The sequence below is a fragment of the Lygodium microphyllum genome, chromosome 9 (assembly GCF_053477565.2).
Source record: "Lygodium microphyllum isolate KBCC chromosome 9, Lygodium_microphyllum_v1.1.10, whole genome shotgun sequence".
In the NCBI taxonomy this organism is placed as follows: domain Eukaryota; kingdom Viridiplantae; phylum Streptophyta; class Polypodiopsida; order Schizaeales; family Lygodiaceae; genus Lygodium; species Lygodium microphyllum.
Window position 1 is genome coordinate 37,530,490 of NC_141143.1, and position 12,743 is coordinate 37,543,232.

The following is a 12,743-nucleotide window of genomic DNA, read 5'->3' on the forward strand; positions in this document are numbered from 1 at the left end:
GGAAGCATTATGAACAACAACTACACTCCAAATAGCAAAATACGCAGGCCACTTACAATCCATTCGTGGTACAAACCTGACATATCTTAAGCCAATCATTGGATTTACCCCTGATAATTGGTCGTCTTTAGAAAACATGGACCTGAGAGAACGCATCATACCCATCGGAGTGCAGATAGACTTGACTATTTGCTTCACAATGCGCTCTTCTTTAGTGGAAAAAACCCAAGGAGCGCGAGGTAGCTGCAAGCAACCATTAGCACTCGACTGCGGCCAAAGTGCCTCCATCTTGCCTACCTCCTTCAAATCCATTCGTGCCCCTATAGTGTTTCTCTTTCCTGTGATGTGGTCCCATAGAAAGTTGCCCAGGTTCTTGAAAATATACATGGGATCTGATTTGTAAGTGAGTCCAATATGGCAACTCGTAGAAAACTCAGAACTGTCGCATTCCATTTGGATGTGACTTTGTGTGGACCATTTTCAGCTCGTACTAGCTTTGAGCATTCATATGTGCTGGAGGTCGTCCAAGAAAACCTTCCCTAAGTTCATGATCCTCTCGGTGGAAAGCGGTGTGTCCTTGATATATCATCTTCTTCATGGTTCATGACCTTCGTGAGTCTAACTGTTGCCCACACAATGGATATACATGATAACCTGAGGTAACCAAACCTGTCCCAATACCTCTATCCAGTGAAGACAAAATTGAACGATCTATGATAGATATTACCAACGAGAACGGAAGCCTACTTACCTGAGCACTCTCCAAATCTCGAAAATTCATGCATGGTCCACATGAGAATGGCTCGAATATTGGTAGATTGTCAACCATCATCCTTGCTCATATCTTGCATGGCGATCCCGTTCTCCCACAAAATCTTAAGCTCATCAACTAATGGACGAAGATACATGTCTATATTTTTGACTTTGTAGCGGTAGAGAATGAGCAAGCTAAGGATGAGATGTCCGTTCTTCATAGAAAGACATGGAGGGATATTGTAGTTGACAAGGACTATAGGCCACACACTGTAACAAGTTAAGCAGAAATTGAATGGGTTCATGCTGTTAGATATGATCAATGCCCCACCCTCATTAGGTACTACCAATGATCCATGGTGCTCAAAGTTGTAAGGCCCCCATTATGAGGAGAAGCCAAGTGTGAGCCCGGACATTGGTGGAGTCTTGACTTGTATATCAGATGAGGTCTATGTGACCGGATGGCAAAAAGGTGACCATTGTGGGTCTAATCGTCGGGTTAGATGGAGTGGTTAAGCTGGTAGCAACTTGAGGCGCATTGCATCAAGTTGCGGTGTAAGGGAGTTAAAGAATTTTACTGATTCTCCTCTTATCTGTTGTGTACTCTCTATCTCTTTCTCAGATTCTGTTCGCTGCGCCGTGTAATATTTTACACATGCCATTCATAGCAAGACCGAGCCAAAGATTCCTTGGCTCTCAGACAAAGCCTGGAAAGGTAGAGTCAATGTGGCTCCATACGCTGTCGTGTTGTTGCACATCCGAGCCGTATACACCTCCATTTCTTTTGTTGTGCATTTGTGTTATTTTTCTGCATGAGATTCATTGTGTGTGATTGAAGCATTACGATAATCTGTCTTTTCAGTACCCGCATCCAATGTATATATTCCGCTAGTACGTGTGTGTGTTTCTGTTTGGATGCATGATGTGTGTGTTAGAAAAATATGAAAAAATTGATACCAAAGGACATTATCAAGCTGATAATTTCAATGATGATCTCTAAGAAAAGTGTAGGGAATTGTGGAATCAAAGGAAGCTTTGTGGAAGCCGATCATCTAATGAAATAGAGTTGAAGGAAGTCTCTCAAAAGCTGCTTAAGCGAGTAAAGGAATCCTTCAACGAGGCTACTGACAGCACTAGTGAAGCACTGAGGGAGCATTTTGCCACCCAATCCTCAAGGCTGAAGTCGAAGTTTGTGCACAGATCATTGTAAAGCTGACTGTTAATGGGGCAATTTATGACTCCAAAGATACCCTACGTTAGTCCTTAAGGTCAAAATTAAAGTTGGTGCATAGATCTCTTATGGGGTGTAAAGAAACTAGAGTTATTTTTATCAAAGAGGAGTTTTTGGTCGCTCAGCTAAAAGAGGAGAAGGGAAAACTAATTGGGACTGGTACGTCTGAAATGGAAAAAGCAGATCGTGAAGGTTTGCAGGAACCAAGTCGCTCACCCTTCTTGCTTCAAAAACAGTCACGGTGATCTCCACCTATCACTCTTGTATTAGATTTGGATGAAACGTTAGTGCACTCAACATTGGAGCGCTGTGACAATGTTGATTTCACCTTCCCTGTGAGCTTCAATTCTCAAGAGTATACTGTATATGTGAGGCGCACACCTCATCTTCAAATATTCATGGAGAAAGTTTCTCAAATGTTTGAGATTATAGTATTTACTGCGAGTCAGAGTGTATATGCAGAGCAATTATTGAATATACTAGATCCGAAAAAAAAAAACTGATACGGCATCGTATGTTTCGGGATTCATGTGTTTATCTTAATAGAAACTATATGAAGGATCTGTCTATGCTAGGCCGTGACCTAGCTAAGGTGGCTATAATTGACAATTCACCTCAGGCATTTGGGTTCCAGGTTGACAATGGCATTCCAATCGAGAGCTGGTTCGATGACGAGTCAGATTCTGCTCAGGCAGGACTTCTCCCGTTCTTGGAGAGTTTGGTTGGTGTAGATGATGTACGGCCTATAATTGAAAAAAAAGTTCAATCTCAGGCAAAAGCTTGCAACTGTGACAAGTGCACTATCCCTAGGGAATGAAGGAGATCCTCTCGAATGGTGCTCTTGAAGAGAAGTTTTGCTCCTGCAAACATAACAAAGGATGGCAACAAAGGTGCTTCCAGCTTGATGAAACCTGAAGAAACAAAGCCAGAAACTCTGTTGGCATCTAAAGGGCATCCAACATCCATTCCCAAAAGTCCTAGTGCAGGGCATGGTTCAGCATGAAATTGCAAATGACATCCAAGAAAGTGAAAGGTCTACTGCTGGAGATGCTAAAATACCTAATGAGTCAAGTGCAACAATGGAAAAACTGAATTTGAACATCTGAAAGTAAAACTGAATATGTACAGCTCTTTCAGGGATTACTATCTAGCAGATTTTAACAAGTCTATGTGCCAAAGCCAATACTGATCTCAAACACCTAGATGCAAAGCTGATTAAGAGATACTTCAGATTTTTCTGAACATGGACTTCATGTATTTTACTTGACAAACAATATAGAGTACTTTGGCATCAAAAATTTGATTTCTTCTTGTTAGTCTCTTCCATTGTTGTATCTTGAACCCCGTGTTCTACAGCCCTTGCGTGAACTCTACAACATTTCTGGTGAACCCAACGTGAAAGTGCTGCATCACTTTTCAGCAAGATGGGAGACCAGCAAGAAGAGATGACAGATGACAATGTCATGAAGAACCTGTTTCAATCATTTACCACTTATATGCAGCAGCAAGCTCACGCGAAACGTGATAGTGATGCCATGGATGCCTTGAAAGCTGTCCAACAGGAGATGAAGCAATTTAATGGCCAACAAGTGTCAACTTACCTGCATTTGTATGAAGAAAAGATGAAGTTTTTTGGGGTTTCTCAAGATTTTTAGAGCCGCTACTTCTTGCAGATCGTGGTGCGCGCTCTTAAAGTCCAAATTTCAGAAATTCAAGAAACACATGCAGGTTGAGCAGAGTTTAAGAAGGCATTAAAAGATGAATATTTCCTGGAGGATACAGGTCTTATGAACCATAGGAATTTCTTAGCATGGGTTTCTATGCCTAATAAGGGACTTTCAGTTACCGCCCTTCTGCAAGAGTTTGAGAGCCGCTATGATCAGTTGGATGGAGCTGAGCAGCAAGCTTTGGAGATGCAGAAAGTGGAATTATTTTTACAAGCCGCTGATGTTGATTTACAGGAAAAGTTGGATGATCTTTTGGAAGATCAAGCTACTGATTCAGGTCTAAAGACCGAGTGGAGACATGTCATTGATGCTGTGAATGCTCTTGTTAAGAAGCAGCACAGGAGAGTACCATTGCATCGTAATACAGGATCTGTTTCTGAAAAATCCTTGGAGACTTCATCTTCTACCCCTGCTGCAAGTTCTATGCCTAAACCTACTTCTCCTGTTGTAAATCCACCAGTTCCTGCTGCTCCAGTGCCCTTATCTATAGATGATGTTATTAAAGGCTTGGCAGATTTGACGATTGAAGCAGTGAAAGCTGAAGTTGGTAAGGTAAAGGAGCAACTTATGTCAGTACCTGCTGTAGCACCTGCTCCAGCAACTACTTTTCCAGCTGGTCAAAGAAAAGGGAGACGATGTATTTGGTGCAATAGTACAGAGCACCAACACTGTAGAGATTGTGATGCTTTTCAGGAAGCGCGTAAGAAGAATGTAGTGTTCTGGGGACAAGATGGGAAGATATGGATGACAGAGACTGGTGCTTCTCTTGACACGAACTTTGGTAAGGGAGGCATGAAGAAGCTCGTTGATGATATGGCTGCGCGATCAGCTTATGTGAGTGTTAGAGGAGATGCTTCAGCTTATGGAGTCCAGCTTGAGCAGAAATCAGATGGAGACTCTACTTTATGGTCCTCTGCCTTGGAGATAGCGAGAAGAGGGAATGTTTAGGCATCTACTATGACTTAAGTGGGCTCCAACATCCGAGGAGAAACGGGATGGGATTCTCCTGTTGACAGGTATTCTATTTTTGCTTATATGGCGAAAACACAGGGTTTAGATGCCATGGTTGAGGAAAAGAGAAGAAGAGATGAGGAGGGTCCCAGCACCTCCAAAAAGACTAGTGGGGGTGACTTTGTTTCACCACCTGTTATAGCTCCACCTATGTCAAGTTCTCCAGCTCAATCAGGTCCTGAACAACCTATGGGAGACAAGCAGATGAAAGAGAAGAGGCAACCAAGAAAGGAGCCAGGATTTAAGCTCTTGTCAAACCTTGATATGCAGACGGATATGAGTAAGATTTTTCATGAAAGAATTTTGAATAGTGAAGTTATTTTTACTGTTGGAGAAGCTCTTGGGATTGCTAGAAGAGAAATACAGGATCAGATGCAGGAACTTTTGCGAAAGAAAGGACATGCGATGGAAGGACCTGCTTTACAGGGATTATGGCATGGAGCTCTTGGGAAAGAGCATGATGATGCAGTGATGGTTGAGAATGCTTCTGTTAATCCGCAATTGGAGAAAATAGTTCAGCCTATGCAGTATGGAGATGATGATACCCCTATTCTCATTCCTTGCAGCCATTTTTCACGTAGTCATTGGGCTAGAGAAACCACTAAGACGGTGGTAAGGATTGGAGAGAAACATATTCCTTTGGTCACTTTAGTCGATCATGGTTTCGAGATTAATCTTATTGCTCAAGGAGTTTATGCAAGTGGCAAGTGGCCTATGGATGTAGAGCATGGCTGGCGCATGAGAGCCACCAATAATACTTCTAGTGATATGTATGCTGCTTGTCCGAGCATCAGAATTTCTATTGGTAATGTTGAAGAGGATTATCATTGTTTTTGTTATGGATTCTTACTCTTATCCGATTATTCTTGGACAGCCTTTCATTACAAAAGCAAGAATGGAGAGGAAAGTGATGGATGACGGCTCAGCCTATGCACGGATACGCAGTAAGGATGGTATGCAAGATGTTCAGTTTATGACTGTTGGGGTAAATCATACGAGAAACAGGGACTCCTTGCGTGAGGCACCACTACCTACGAAGGAGTTGGATTTTCATTAGGTACCGTTGTCTTGCGAGACACTAGTGATACAGAGCGGAGAAAAGAGGAGATCTCGCCTCCTGGCAGCCAGTCTTTCTTCACTAATTTTGTTGGTTTTTCTTCAAATAGTTCAGTGAGTTATCAGAAAATTTCAGATTTTCCTAGAGCTGCCAGGCAGTACATTGGTCGTAAGGAGAAAGAGTTAAAGATTACAGGTATTTTGCAAGCAGAAGAGCATGTAGATGGATTGTATGAAGGGATGTCTTGTGCAGATACATTGTTTGAGATGGGAACAATGCTGAAAACTTATGTATGTAAGGGTTCAAAGATCATACCTGTGTAAACCTTGGATATGTTTCAGGAAATTTCTGATTTTGTGCTGAAAACACAGTTAGAGGCTGAGAAAACTCAGCAAACTGAATTTATGGCTGATCTTGATCAGCTTACAGAGTTGCAGAGGGCTGAAACCTTTCAGCCAGCAGAGTTAAATGCTGGAAAAATTCAGCATATGGAGTATGAGGTTGCACCCATGCAGTCCATAGAGCCGAGGGCTGAATTCATTCAACCAACAGAGTTTAATGCTGAAAATTTTCAGCATACAGAGTTTCAGGCTGCACCCATGCAGTCCATAGAGCAAAGGGCCGAAATCTTTCAGCCAACAGAGTTGAGAGTTGCCAAAAATTTGCAGAAATTACAGCAAAGAAAAGAGTGCCTCTGACTGATGCCAAGGTTGACATGAAGTATAAAACAGTTGATAAGAAGGTTAAGATGGTTGCAGGTCCGCTTCCTCCTGATAGTGATGAGCAGATAGAAAAAGCTATGAAGCAGCCTACGTTGAGAGATCCTGCAAATATTGGACATAAATTTACAGCTGAAACTCTTGCAGAATTGAAGATTGGAAATGATGATTTCTTACTTCCAGTGGAAAAATAATGTTTTAGAGAGATGCTTGGACGTCATGGTAAGGCATTTACTTTCTTTCCTCATGAAATTGGCTGCATTAGTCCCGAATTGGTTACGCCTATGGTCATCTTCACTGTCCCTCATGTACCATGGAATATACGTCCTATACATGTGCCTAAAGCACACTTGCCAAAGCTGATAGAGTTGCTGAATGAGAAGATTAAGATGGGGATTTTGGAACCCTCTTCTGCGCCCTATTCTAACAGGTGGTTTACTGTACCAAAGAAAAATGGTACTTTGAGATTTATTCAGGATATGCAGCCCGTGAACAAAGTGACAATCAGGAATGTGGGAACAGGTCCAGTTGTGGATGAATTTGCTGAGACTTTTGCAGGACGAGCCATCTATTCTCTAGGTGACTTGTATTCAAGTTATGATAAGTTTCAGCTTGCCTTGGAAAGCAGGGATATTACTACTATGCAGACACCTATTGGTCTTGTGAGGATGTGTACCTTGCCTCAAGGTGCCACCAACTCAGTTGCTCATATGATGAATACTATGCATAGAGTTCTACGAGACTATATTCCGCAGTATACCATGCCTTTCCTAGATGATGTGCCTATTAAGGGTTGTGCAGAAGAAGAAAATAATGAAAGTCTTGATTTGCAAGGATGTAGACAGTTTGTGGCTGAAAACTTAGTTGCTTGTGAGCAAATATTAACACGATTAGAGGAGGTGAACTTGACTCTTTCAGGGCTGAAATCTGTCTTTGGTGTTAATGAAATCATCATAGTTGGGCATATGGTTGGTTATTATGGTAGGAAGTCTTCACCTGCAAAGGTGGATTCCATAAGCAGGATTGCAAAGTATTGCTCGACTACTTCAGAGGTGTGGAGATTTGTGGGAGCTTGTGTATTTTACATGATTTGGATTCCTCATTTTGCTCACATAGCAGATGTTCTCTATCAGCTGCTTCGAAAGGGGCAGAAATTTCATTGGGATGAGAAGCATTCGAAAGCCATGCGTAAACTCAAGAAGCTGTTACAGTCAGCTCCTACTCTTCACAAGGCGGATTATCAATGTGGACGGCCGATCATGTTGACAGTTGATACTAGCCCTATTGGCATAGGTTGGGTAGTGGGACAGGATGATGCTGATGGAAACAGATATGCAATCCGCTTTGGAGCTAAAGTTCTTAATGAGCGACAGTGGAGATATCCACAGATTAAAAGAGAGTTGTGGGGAGTAGTCACTGCACTGAAGTGTGATAAAGGGTATGTTATTGGAGCTTCAGTTGTTGTGGAAACAGATTGTTTGCCTTTGCTTGGCATGATTACTAGTTGTTCGACTCCAGATATAGCGATGCCTCGGTGGATTGCCTACATTAAATCATTGAATCTAGAATTTTGACACATAGCAGGGAAAGATAATCCAGTTCTGACATGCTATGTAGAGCGAGATATGAGGATGAGAAGTCAATGCTTGTAGAAGATGATGAGATAGAGTATGCAGCTTTTGTCATTGTTCATGATTGTCATGTATCTATTGTTGAAGCCTTTATTGAAGAACTTTATGTTGACGAGTGGCTGCAAATTGGACAGTATCTAAGTTCATTGACTCGAAGAGCTGATTGGACAGATGATGAATTCAAGAAAATGAGAAGGAAGGCTTATGGGTATTTCTTGAAAGATGGTTTTCTTTGGAAGCATCCAAAGAAGAGAGGCGGCTTACCCTTGAGAGTAGTTTGTGAGGTAGCGATGCAGATACAGATTATGCGAGAGTTTCATGAGAGCTCATGGGCTAGTCATAGAGGTGTGTGGGCTACCTATGAGAAAATCAAAGAAAGATACTGGTGGAAAGGGATGTCTAAAGATGTTTCTCACTTTGTGGAGACTTGCAGGGACTGCGAGCTTTACTCTTTAGTGCGGCATCGTGATGAGTTGCATCCGACCTATCCACTATGTATGCATTATAAGTGGGTGGTAGACTTGGTTACTTTGCCAGTGGGACTTTGGCAAATGAGATATCTTGTCTTGGCTAGGGAGGATCTTACAAATTATGTTGAAGGCAGATCTTTGCAGACGAAGACCACTACTTCAGTATGTAAATTCTTGTTGGAAGAAATATTTTGCAGGTATGGATGTATAGGCAAGATTACAGCTGATCGTGGAGAGCTAGATGTAGATGAAGCTAGAGATTTTTTTTCATGGCTTGGGATTAAGTTGGCTCTTACTACTGCCTATAATCTAGAGGGAAATGGCAAGAGTGAAAGAGGACATTCGCCAATAGTTAAAGCATTGGCAAAAGCTTGTAGAGGTCGGGGCCAAGATTACTACCTTTTTCATTGTGGACAGACCGCTCTACACATAGTGTGACTACTAGATATATGCCTGCAGAGTTGATGTATGGGAAAAAACCTGTCATGCCTACTAAAATCTGTGCTCTCACGTGGAGTGTTCTTCCATGGCATGAGAATTTATCAAGGGAGGAGCTTCTAGCTCTTCGGATTCGTCAATTAGAGAGAAGGACAAAAGATGTGCAGTTAGTAGTTGATCATTTGAAGGCATCCCAACTCAGAAACAAGGACAGGTTTGATTTGAGGCATCGCTTGAGGCCTAGAGTCATAAAAGAAGGAGATTGGGTTCTAGTCTACAACAGTAGTCTAGAGAATCAGCATAGTAGCATGAGAAAAATGGTTCAAAGATGGTTTGGACCGTATGAGGTGAAACAGGTTTTTGACAATGGTACCTATGAGTTGGCTGAATTAGATGGAACAGTATTGAGGGTGCCCATTGCTGGAAAACGGGTCAAGATTTTCAAGAGAAGAGAAGATGAAGAATATTCACTTGAAGCATTGGCAAAAGAAGAGCAGGTAGAAGAAAGTCAAGCAGAAGAAGTAGAGAATATGGATGATGAAGCTGATGGAGAAACAGGTCCATTAGAAACTGATGAAGGACTCAACCTGTTTGTGGACTTGAATGATTCTGGATAGTTGGCTCATCCAGAGGATGCGCAGGTTTAGAGGGGGTGGATGTCGTGCTGCTACGCATCCGAGCCGTATACACCTCCATTTCTTTTGTTGTGCATTTGTGTTCATTTTCCGCATGAGATTCATTGTGTGTGATTGAAGCATTACGATAATCCGTATTTTCAGTACCCGCATCCAATGTATATATTCTGCTAGTGTGTGTGTGTGTTTCTGTTTGGATGCATGATGTGTGTGTGTTAGAAAAATATGAAAAAACTGATGCCAAGGGACATTATCAAGCTGATAATTTCAATGATGATCTCTAAGAAAAGTGCAGGGAATTGTGGAATCAAAGGAAGCTTTGTGGAAGCCGATCATCTAATGAAATAGAGTTGAAGGAAGTCTCTCAAAAGTGCTTAAGCGAGTAAAGGAATCCTTCAACGGGGCTATTGACAACACTAGTGAAGCACTGAGGGAGCATTTTGCCACCCAATCCTCAAGGGTGAAGTCGAAGTTTGTGCGTGCGCAGATCATCGTAAAGCTGACTGTTAATGGGGCAATTCATGACTCCAAAGATACCCTATGTTAGTCCTTAAGGTCAAAATTAATGTTGATGCATAGATCTCCTATGGGGTGTAAAGAAACTAGAGTTATTTTTTTCAAAGAGGAGTTTTTGGTCGCTCAGCTAAAAGAGAAGAAGGGAAAACTAATTGGGACTGGTACGTATGAAATGGAAAAAGCAGATCGTTAAGGTTTGCAGGAACCAGGTCGCTCACCCTTCTTGCTTCAAAAACAGTCGGTGATCTCCACCTATCACTCTTGTATTAGATTTGGATGAAACCTTAGTGCACTCAACATTGGAGCACTGTGACAATGCTGATTTCACCTTCCCAGTGAGCTTCAATTCTCAAGAGTATACTGTATATGTGAGGCGCAGACCTCATCTTCAAATATTCATGGAGAAAGTTTCTCAAATGTTTGAGATTACAGTATTTATTGCAAGTTAGAGTGTATATGCAGAGCAATTATTTAATATACTAGATCCGAAAAAAAAAAACTGATACGGCATCGTATGTTTCGGGATTCTTGTGTTTATCTTAATAGAAACTATATGAAGGATCTGTCTGTGCTGGGTCGTGACCTAGCTAAGGTGGCTATAATTGACAATTCTCCTCAAGCGTTTGGGTTCCAGGTTGACAATGGCATTCCAATCGAGAGTTGGTTCGATGACGAGTCAGATTCTGCTTAGGCAGGACTTCTCCCATTCTTGGAGAGTTTGGTTGGTGTAGACGATGTACGGCCTATAATTGAAAAAAAAATTCAATCTCAGGCAAAAGCTTGCAACTGTGACAAGTGCACTATCCCTAGGGAATGAAGGAGATCCTCTCGAACGGTGCTCTTGAAGAGAAGTTTTGCTCCTGCAAACATAACAGAGGATGGCAACAAAGGTGCTACCAGCTTGATGAAACCTGAAGAAACAAAGCCAGAAACTGTGTTGGCATCTAAAGGGTATCCAACATCCATTCCCAAAAGTCCTATTACAGGGCATGGTTCAGCACGAAATGCAAATGACATCCAAGAAAGTGAAAGGTCTACTGTTGGAGATGCTAAAATACCCAATGAGTCAAGTGCAACAATGGTAAAATTGAACTTGAACATCTGAAAGTAAAGCTGAATATATACAGCTTTTTCAGGGATTACTATCCAGCAGATTTTAACAAGTCTATGTGCCAAAGCCAATACTGATCTCAAACACCTAGATGCAAAGCTGATTAAGAGATACTTCAGATTTTTCTGAACATGGACTTCATGTATTTTACTTGACAAACAATATAGAGTACTTTGGCATCAAAAATTCGATTTCTTCTTGTTAGTCTCTTCCATTGCTGTATCTTGAACCCCGTGTTCTGCAGCCCTTGCGTGAACTCTACGACAACACAGAGCTCGGCATGACAGTTGGAACAAGCCAGAAGGTGGTGACGTTGACGACAAAGTGGCCGATGATGAACGTCTGACCAACAAAAGACGATGATGAGGTTGCTGATGAAGCAGAAGAAGAAATTTGAAGCTCAGAATGAGGAAAAGTTGAAGAGAAGTTCGCTTCAACCTTTCTTGCCAGTAATTTGAAGTTGAGAATGAGGAAAAGTTGAAGAGAAGTTGAAGAATCCTATGAGTCGAGGCTGTCCTTCTGCAATTTCCTCTCGTAAAACTTTCTCCAAATGAATAGAGACTTCCTCTGCATCATCCAAAATGAGATTCTTATATTCATTAAAGCTGATAATGCGCTCTTCAATTCTCAGATCTTTCTGCTCGAAAAGTCAGATTTAGATGCGGGATTTACTTTGAAGGAACCGAAATATGAGATTTATAGGCTGTGTCATAATCCACTGCATGTTGGTAGTCGCCATGGCGGCTGACTGAACACCCAAGCTGAACCTTCATTAAGGTTTACAAAAGCACTCTGAACATTGAATTCTCCTCTGCAGTCATGGAGTCTCTTCTTGCAGTCCGTAGCGTAGATCACTGCAATTTAAATGTCACCAAATTCTCCTTCAGTGATCTCTAATCACTTCTAAAATACTGTGGCTCTTGTTTGATGACGATTCCTACATTCATTTTAGTTCAAAGAACCTCAACATCACTGGAAATCCACCTTGACAAGATGTGCATGCAGTCACAAAGCTAGAAGAAACATGTTGTTTTCCCCTTTTGGAATTATGAACTGATCTTTGTTGTTTGTCCGATAAGATCTGTGACACTTCTCCAACCAGTTTAAAAACAAACTCTGCTCCTGATTATTTATTCTTGTCTGAATGAAGAAGAAGAGTCAACCTTCTATACTGTTTATTTTGACAAGGATGTCATCAGCCCTATGCCATACCAATCAACCTTGGTTCCATTGATCTTTTTCTAAGCTGCAATGTGGACATTTACAACAGTAAACATCTGTGCAAGATTATTGAATCCTGGGAACAACTGCTATGCTTTCTGAAGAAACTTGAGGACAACACTATAACCATGGGCTGTAAGCTTCCTCTCTGCAACATCCCGTGCCCCCACTACTAACAGTTGTGTTCATTCAAGAATTACAGCAGAATTTTAGCATCATATCT

The 12,743-nt window shown here is 41.6% G+C and overlaps 1 pseudogene; it reads left to right on the forward strand.

The window, feature by feature from the left end:
* Window positions 1-2,154: 2,154 nt before the first annotated feature.
* LOC148030960 (uncharacterized) lies at window positions 2,155-11,047 on the forward strand (annotated as a pseudogene).
* Window positions 11,048-12,743: the final 1,696 nt, after the last annotated feature.